Source organism: Astatotilapia calliptera, chromosome 8, assembly GCF_900246225.1.
Source record: "Astatotilapia calliptera chromosome 8, fAstCal1.2, whole genome shotgun sequence".
Lineage (NCBI taxonomy): Eukaryota > Metazoa > Chordata > Actinopteri > Cichliformes > Cichlidae > Astatotilapia > Astatotilapia calliptera.
The window spans coordinates 19784759-19795193 of NC_039309.1; positions in this window are offsets into that span (position 1 = coordinate 19784759).

Sequence of the window (10435 nt, forward strand, 5' to 3'; positions counted from 1 at the left end):
CAATCCTACTATTTTGTCCAAAAATGAACATTATGTTCACTTTTTTCAAATAAAAATGTGCGAAAAGCAGTAAAATAAAAACAATAATTATTATATTTCGAGCCAGTAGTGTGAATATCTTTGTGATAATATATGGGGTGACATTCGAACATAAAGAGAGCAAAAGAACGGCTGAAGGTGCAAAAATAATAGAAAAAACAACTTTAAAAATATCACATCAGAAGGCTTCTGTTCACCTTCACAGACACACACATGCATCCAAATAAATATCCCCATTTACAGATCACTTTAGTTGCTTTCTAAGGAAAGAAATCATGCCTTCTTACAACATGTGGTCCTGTGACCATGTGTCAGAAAATCAACCATCACATGATGCTTGATAATGACTCCCACACCTTTTCTGTTCTTTGGTACTTTTGATCATTTTCAGAGCACTGCCTTCAGCTAGAGGAGGCGCAAAAAGCAACACTGAGTGATTCCATAATTTTTCCATCACTCCACTGTTGCCACTGATTCTCAGTCTAGCTCTTGTTTAATTTGGCACACCTCAGGCTTTTCTTCCTGTTTCCCTTTCTTAATGCTGGCTTCTTACAGGCACCCCTGCACCGAGACCATTTGGGATCGGGCTTCATCTAATAAGATGGATCAGTTTCAAGTAACGTGTCAGGTCTTTGTTCATGACCATTTGGTCATGTTGCCTCCTTTAGTGAAGCGGATCCCTTTAAAGATAATAAAACAAAAGTATGAAGTATCGTATCATGAGTCTGAAGGTGGAGATACAAATTAAAATCTGCCTCCACAGCACTCCAGTACCTACAAATTCTCTTCTCCTCCACCTCTGACACACCACATATGTGGCCAGTCTCTACTCACATACATAACACACAATTAGGCAGAACGGTCATCTCCATCTTGACTTCCACAAAGCATGATGTACAAGTACAACATGTAACTGCACTGCTTTTGTGTAAGAGCTTTACACACATCCCAGTATAACGTTGGAAGAAGTGTATAAATGAAACCCGTGGGACTGCCCGGTGAGCACTTGCATGAATGTTCACTGTGTAAGCTTATACATTCTTGCAAGTAAACTTCATAAGAGAATTTTCTAACAGCTTCGGTATGAACTGGGACTGTTAGTGCCTTCTCATTTTATTGTAAATATATAGAAGCAACATTCATTCCTTGAGGTGACCTTTTTTTATCCTTAACTGATTCATAGGGCAGTGTTCATCAGCTTAACAAACAAATAAACAAACAAACAAGCCTTCCCCTTGAAACCTTGTATTTGCCAGTTTTTCTGACCACTCCCACGTGTCTGGGTAGCTTGTGTTGTGTAACCATCAGAGAACATGTTAATTAGTTTAATAGACAAACAGCGAAATGAATCGCCTCTTATAAATGTGGAATACGGGAAGCTAATTTGACCATGACAATGAACACTGAGTATGTTCACTCTGAGCTAAATGCATATGTACATAATGAAAATAAAAAGCCATCATCGGTGCAGCTCAGGTAGCACGATTCACCATGGCAACAGGTGTTTTTTTGTTTTTTTTAAGCCTCCATTTTAATCCAGAAGAGCTACACATATCGCTTCAGTGTGAACAATGGCACTTCTCTTATAAAAAAGAAGAATGGGACTGGTAAACACTCAAAAAACAATTTTAAAATTTCCACTCCTTCATCATTTACCCAACTGGAATTTTTCTGGATGTTGAAGCTAGAGTCAGGTTAAATAAAGATGAAAAATCAAACCAAATCAATTTATCATTTGGCCAATGTTCTTATGTTTCCCCCTAAGTTTGAGAGACAAGTAGGTGGGGGCTTTTGTGCAGAGATGACCAGATAAGGGCTATTCGCTGATATCACAGAGAGACTTGTAGCCAGGTGTGAGTATTTTGGCTCATATACTGACCTCATTATTTTAAACTTGAACCATGTTTGAACAGTTATCCACCATTGTAACTGTCTACAATAAGAGAAAATGAATGGACTGGTTCTTACACAGCACATTTCTCCTTCAGCACTCTGTACTACAGAGTATTCTCAGACAGTTTCCTATCCGAGTCCTGGTTGATCCCTGCTTAGCATCTGATACCCGAAGCTAAGCAGCACTAACCCTGCTTAGCTTCTTGGATCAGATGAGATTGGATCTGCTCAGAGCAGTATGGTTGTAAGACAGTCTGCCTCATTCAGCCATTCATACAAGAAATTCCTCTATGCTTAAACGCTTTGTATCTAATGCAAACACATCAGAGAGCAACTTGGGCCCATGCTTATAATTATTCTATAGTAACTGTCAAATCACCTCCCTCTCCTCACCCACAATAGCAGATGGCTCCACCTGCCCTGAGCCTGGTTCTCCTGGAGGTTTCTTCCTGTTAAAAGGAAGTTTTTCCTTCCCACTGTCGCCAAGTGCTTGCTAATATGGAGTTGTCTGATTGTTGGGGGTTTTCTCACTAATATTATAGGGTCTCTACCTTACAATATAAAGCACCTTGAGACAACTGTTGTTTTGATTTGTAGTCACTTTACTGTATTATGTAAAATTTAGGGCAACATGGCGGCGTGGTGCATCTGTCCAGGGCCTTCCTGTGTGGAATTTTCATGGTCTCCCCATGTTTCGGTTGTTTTTTCTGGGTGCTCTGGCTTCCTCTCACAGTTCAAAGACATGCATTTAGGTGTAAATGTGAATACAAATGGCTGTCTGTCTCTCTGGTATCTCTGCATCAGGTTGGCTGCACGTTGCCAACCTGATGCAGAGATACCCCCTGTGGCCCTGATATGAAGAAGTAAAACTGAGTGGATGGATGGATTATATAAATTATTTTAAGAAATTTTAAGATATATTTTTCAGAAAGTGATATATCGCTATTGTAGTTTGGCAGAAATACTGAGTTTGTCCCCAATTCACTTCCGTGCACAAACCTTTCTTTCAGACAACTATGGCATATGATGTGCGTGCATGCATGGATTGATGACTACCTTATGTACTATGTGAACGTGGGCCTTACAGATGAAATATGCAGGCAGGTGGAGTATGAAAACACTCCAGACTGTAAAGGGGCAGGCATGATGGAGAACGGGGAAGCAGCCCAAGGAGTCAGTGATCGTGGCTGCATATACATCCATCTTACAGACACACTGCAAATTTCTTGTAGCTTAACAAGATTTATTGTCCTAAATTGATCCAGATTATCTTGTCCATCTTGTTTTGAACATTACAAGCTAGTTTCCAATCTCACGTCTTAGATGATTAGACTTGTTTCAAGTAAATATTACTTTTTGTTCTTATTTAGTCTGTATATCTAAAAATGAACCATTTTACACTTATTTCAAGCAAAAATAGCTTTCAGATAGAGTTTAAAACAATTTTTTTTTCTCAAAATAAGAAACATTCACCTTTTTCCTTGAAATAAGAAAGTCAATCATTGGAAGGTATATTTATTTCAGATTTTTAAAGCAAGGACATCTTCAAGGTTATATTTTGTCATAACATAGACACTGTTTCTGTAATTGACTGGGTAATATGACGTAAAATCAAGTAGGTTTTCAACATCAGTCAGTTCAGTTGCTTGGGCAAGGTTGGGAATTGCAGTTTCATAGGCAAGAAAGTCTTTGTTGAAACCCAAGGTTTCATACACCTGGTATTCAAAACAATAAAGTACACTAGGAGCTGTGACTAACAGAGCTACTTGTGTTCCCTCATCCCTTGCTTTTTCTTACCCTTTCTGCTTCTTTCTTTCACCATCACCTTCAATGCCATTTGGCTGCAGCTCCTTTATTGTGTTTTGGTGTTATTTAGAAAATAAGCTCACATGCAAAAACTAATTATGCATCAGTTCATGAACACTGAGAATAGATTGAAGAGTATAACAGTGTGGAAAATATCGCTGGTAAAGGTCAATCCCCACTCCTGTTTACATCTTGCAAACATCATCCAATGTGGCATCCTAGATAAAGTACCCATTAAATGGTACACAGGTACCTTTGAGCCCTAGCTGGCTGAATGAAAAGCAACAGTAAAAATGAGTAAGAGATGAGTCACCAACAAGTGGCATGATACCACATAAAGACGGTTTCACTGTTTCAGTGCCCTCCATTGGGTCACCTCCCACATCACTCTTTACCATTTAGAAAAGTGATCCTGAGAGAGAGCTACTTAAGGTATAACACAGGGAATAGAGAGGGAGTAGGTGTGGAGGAGGAAGCCACTTGTGAGGAGCACACCGGTAAAAGCTAACAGCCTTGATGCCTGAAAATAAGCATGTAAACACAAAACACCAGAATAAGAGCATCCACATCTTTACTGAAGAACGAAAAGAAGTTTAGTCTGCCACACATGCCACCGTCACATACTGAATCGGGTCTGTTAACTTAACAGCACTCATGTGACAGTAATAATACTCTTCACAAATAAAAAGAACACACACACAAAGATAAAAAAAACAGGGGACTGGCTGGTAGCGAAATGAAAAAGCACATTAATAAAAAGTGAAAGATAGAAAAAAAGGCATTAGCACCGCAGGAAAAAATTAGAAAAGTGAGTCAGAAATCAAGATGGTGCAATGGTGACACGGAAGCACCACGGAAAAGCACACAAAACACAACAAAAGTTGAATGAAACACAACAGAACAACCCCTCAAAAAACAATGGAAGAGGTTTGCAGGATGTGATAGCATGACAAACAGTTGGGGAAGTGACAAGCTAACAGTAAACGGCTAATAGCAAACATGTGTATACAGTGTTATATGAATTACACAATTAAACACACACACACACACGTGTTTCAAAGTTTTAGAAAAGGAAGTAAAGTTAATCCCCCGCCCCCAAATAAGACCACACTCCAAAGAAAAAATAAAACAAAGACAGAAGGACCACAGGAGACAAACAAGCTTGTTTGCTAACATTGTGATTTCTAGAACTGAAAAGTGAGCATACAGCTCACTTTCTAGTAAAATGATTCCACCTTTTCCACACCCGTTTTCATTCATAACCATGAACAATCTTTAGTTTTAAGTTGTATTTATAACAATACAGTTCCCATTGGAGGGAAATATTTACCAGAAAGGCGAAAATTCTTTGGTTATTACTATATTAGTGTCCCATGGTTTCTTAGTCAGATCCATGGTGGTCAGAATGCTCAGGTTCGGCTTCACAAACCAATGGATGAGTGTCAGGGACCAAGCATTAAGGCATAGAGGACACAGGTGTTTAATTAAAAAATGGGGTTTTATTGACCAAAAAATATGAAAAATAATTAACAAAGCCAAAAACTTAAACAAGTAGGCCAATAAAAGAGGTCAACTCAACAAACTAAACCCAAAATAACATCTAACAAAACCTCAAACTGACCTGCTAAAATGACACATGACGGAACTTAAATACTGGCTTAGCTAAACCATATGGTACACAAGTGGAAAACAAAATGGTTGTCATTTAACCAACTAACACAAAATTAAAATTAAACAAACTTCAAACACCCCCCAGGCAATGAAGCATGTGGTTCAGTCCAATGAGGCTGTCAGCAGTGCTTCAGATCCCCCAGCCCTTAGCCACACCTTTAGCCAACCAGGAAGGAGAAGCCAAACCCCCAGGTAACTCAAACAAAGAAAGATATATTAATATAATATATCACAGAATTTTGACCTTGCAGTGTTGATATGTGTGCACTCCATAAAAACATTGTAAGGTGTGATGGAATTTTTTTTAAATAAAGAAACATAATATTTGACAAAATATATTTAAAGTAAACTAAACTGAAGCAAAGTGTGGTGAACTGTGGATCTTACATGTGTGGCTTGCCATCACAATGACATCACAGTGGCTACATTCATTTATACCCAATGGGGAGTATTCCCACATTCAAAAGACACACCCCTCCTACTTCATACAGTCTCAACTCTTTTTTTAGAGGATGAAAAATAAAAGATGCTGCAACACAGGTAATGACATTTAAGTGCTTGCTTATTGTTCTGGTGGTGTTTGCATTGACTCATTTGAATTAAAATGTAAATAAATAGCTTTTTGGTCAAAATGTTTGTCTGTTCAATGTATTAAACCACCACCATATCGCTCCATAAAGTTGTAGATACAGTACGTTGTTTAGAGTTAAAAGCTCAATTACTCAAGCATTTCCTGTTTTATTTCAGAGCTGAGAGCATGCTATAGCCAAAGGGTTTGTTTACTGCGGTGCCGTCAAACGACAATAACATGTTAAATAAACTTCTAGTCAACTCCAGATAAAATACGATATATTTTTAAATCCGCAGCCATTATTTTTCTTTGCTTTTACCAAATTCTGCTCACGCTCTACATATGGAGGCACCGTGTCACACATATGCTGGCTAGGCAGAACAGCACCAGACTGGTAATGACGCCTCATGTTAATTCACACCTTTCTCTCAGCGGCTGTGGGCGGACTGCTGGAAAAGCGGAGCCCTGTAAGGACCATTCCCTGCACCCCGCATGGGATGATGCAGAGAGAGAATGAAGGTGCAAAGAAGACAAGGGTACCTCAAGACAGACGAAGAAGGTGCTGCTTGAGTTGTTGTTGCTTTTTTTTTAACATCTCTCATTACACAACTCACAGCACCTGCCCCCGCACATGCACACATGACATGAAGCCTACACAAAGTGTGATGTTAATAAGCAACGCTGTTACCGTTTTCTGTTTGATTTAATTTTGTCCAGAAGTGGAAAGATCAATATTTTTTTTATAAATTGTACATCGATGTAGGCAGGCTGTTGGCTCGTTTTAATTTCCTGTAGCCACTCTGACACATCCATTTATTATGACATTATATAAGAACGGTGGAAATAGCCAACAGTGAGGACAGTTTATGCACATATGCAGTAAAAGCTCACGGGATCACTTGAGATGATTACAAAAATGATTTTTATTACACAATTCATAACAAATCAGATTCAGTGTTCACACACATTGTCTTCACAAAGGTACATGGTAGAGCACATATGTGTCACATCACACGGAAATATGCGCATCGTTGCATCCTTTCATATGATTGATGTATAAAAGGATAATTGGTGTCAGCTCCATGTCCTGGTACATAAGACAATTCAAGAACATGCACCTACGCATGCACCAAAACATCAGAAGGGGAGCCAGACAGCAAAGCTGCAAAAATGCAATTCAAGTAATTAATCAAGTTTGAGATTTTTAGTGGAATTACAGCTTTCTGAGTTGGCGAGAAGAAAACCTGACAGACTGAGATGCAGTCACTCAGGTCTGGGTGCTAATGTAAGTAAGTAATGAACTTTTAAATAAAATAAATTACCTATTAAAATAATAATGGCTTAATCAATAAGTCAATCAAAAGTGCAGTGCAGCAATTTAAATTAATGAACCTTCTTCATGATCCTCAGGTTGTCACGCAGATCAAGGGGTGTAAGGTGTACCCCGAGATATTTGAAAATGAACCATCCCCACATCTGCGTCTTACATAACAAGACATAATAAAAAAATGTAGTCCTTATCAGGTGTTATGTAAATGCAATCACACATGAACAACAGCGTGACTTAGTTCACAGTGTCATTATTTATTTAACAAACACTGAGTCAAAATGCAAAAGCAATGTGTGAAAAATGAAGTATTTTTGAAAACTCCGTTTTTGCGTTTACGTGTGAACGAGGAAAACCGAGATTTAGTCACGAACGTTATTTCTAAATAAAAAAACGGTTGCGGTTAATCTTACTTCTGTTTATCTGCAGTTTTTACACGCTTACATATACACACGCAGTTACTGTCCTTCCATTTATAAAGACAGAGGCGTCAGAGTGAACTTCGGATGTGGCTTCTACATTCAGCACAGACGGTTTCAAATCCTGATGTTGATTTTGAATACTTTAAAAAAAATGTAAAATTAAATTACATATGCTGTGTGCATTTTGTTCATTCCTAAGTTGTGAATGCACACCAGCCAAAATGCTGTATTTAGTTATTAACATTTGAAATGATTAAGGCCGTTGAAAGTAACACAAAATTTGCTGCCTTTTTGGAAAAACACAAAAAAAAATTTCAGAAGTACTTAAGGTTTTGTGAGGGCACAAAACCCTGTTTACTCTTTCCCTCCCGGGCTTGTAGACTTCTGATTGGCCAAGATTTCTACACGGTTAGGATTTGTCATGTTCTTGACAGTGTTTGACTTCATTTTTAGCGTTTACATATGGACAGAGGTATTTTTTAAAAACTGCATGTGTGAACGGGATTTAAAAAAAACCCCAAAACTGAAACTCTACGTTTTCAAAAATACCCGTGTAAGTAGCCTCAGTTTTCTGGGATTTGTGTGTATTTGTTTACACTCAGTTTTAAGGACTTGTCACAGCATTTCAGTCAGGCTGAGGTCAGAACTTTGACTTTAATTCTTTTCTTTTTAAGCCACTCTGTTGTAGATTTGCTGCTGTGCTCAGGGTATTTGTCCTTTTACATGACCCAATTTCAGCAGAGCTGGCTGCACTGCATTACAATCACAAATCCTCATCCCTCTGCCACCATGCTTGACCGTTGGTGTGCGGTGTTTGCGCTAATATGCTGTGTTTGAATTTCACCAAATGTGCCACTGTGTTTTGTCTTGTCTATACAAAGGACCTTGTTCCAGAAGTTGTGTTTGTTCAACTCTGCAACCCTAACCATGCTGCTATTTTCTTTTTAGCAATTTTTCCTAATTTTTCAATCACAAACTTTCACTTTTAACATTTTAACAGAGGCCTGTAGAGTTCGAGATCTAGCTCTTGGGTTTACAATGCATTTGCATTTTGGCTTAATGTTTGTTGAATAAATAATGACATGGTGTAATATAGTATTCTGTAGTTCATCTGAGGTTGTTTTTAAATCATTTTAAGACCTGCTAAGGATCATACAATTTTTTTTATGACCTTACATTTAAAATAGGCGATACCTTCTTTTTATCATAACTGAACAATTCACCGTTTAACATTGAGGCTTTAATCTAGTCCAAGATCAAAACAAATATAACTACATTTCTTTCTTCCCTTATACTGAATATTAAAAAATACTGTAATTTCTTAGCAGCACTGATTTAATTTCCATTTGACTACAAAACCCCCTAAATGCTCAGACAAGTACGAATGGCTCTAATTAAAACTTAAGAATGCATCTGTTGTGTTGTTTGTGCACTGTGGATGTCTGCCTAATAGGGCTATAGCCTGTCAGAACCACACTTTGTCCATATGCCAAGATGTGCGTGCATGTGTGCCACTCAGCACAGATGCCAGACACCGGGCATTGACCCCAGTGGCCTCCTCCTGTGCAAGCTGTCATCTCCGGGGCGGAAGGTGGAAGTGGAAGGACACAGAAAAGAGGAGAGGAAAGCAGGGGGGAAGTCACCAAAAACATAGATTAGACAGGAAAAAGATCTTTTTTTGCATTAGTGGAATATTAAAAGTGAGAAGAAGACGAGAAGACTGGATAAACAAATACTATGTTAAGTTACCAAAGGATCCATGGCAACCTAATAATGTTCTCCATAATACTACTGATATCTGACACATGCATGCTGTTTTATGTCTGAATTACTTTCAGTGGCAAAAAATTACATTCTTGCCTCCGTCACCGGTGCTGCTGTCATAAGGATTCGTGTCTAGAAGTCAAAGTACTGGATATAATAGCACAAACAGCACCTCCATCCACCATATAACAAACTCTATGCAAGGCATATAAATAAAGAAGACACTTTTTGACACTGTTACTACTTCTTTTTTTGATTTTGCCACAGTAGCACACAATGTAGGTAGGTTAACATGCCATTACATATTTATACCCATCCATGTTCTACCTCTTATCCAATGCAAAGTCCCTGCATTCAACACAGAAAGACAGACAACCATTCACACCCACACCCACTGCCAGTTCAGAAGCACCACTTTAACTAACATGCACGAGTCTGGATGGTGGGAGGTAGCTTAACACAGTCCACACAGAAAGGTCCCCGGTCAACTGGTGGATTTGAGGACTTTCTTTTTGTGCGGTGACTGTGTTAACCAACATATCATTGCACTGTAAGCACATAGTTTATATTTTGTGTATTAAATAACCTAATGAGCCTCAAGTTGAATTTTTTTTTATGACGCACATGCAACAGATGAGGTGATCTCTGCTTTCTTACTCTCTGCTGAGTTAAATCTTCCCATTATAATGGCGGGTATTTCAGGTAAGAGACAGCAATTACAATCACAGCAACTGTCACATCAAGCTGCGTGATATTGTAAGGTACAGAGAAAAACTTAACATTACATGACCCCCTATGAGCAAGCACTTTGGCGAAAGTGGGAAGGAAAAGCTCCCTTTTAACAGGAAGAAAACTCCTGCAGAACCAGGCTCAGGGAGGGGCAGGGCCATCTACTGCGGTGGCTGATGGAGGACTTCCACAGTGGAAGTCCTTAATTTTCAT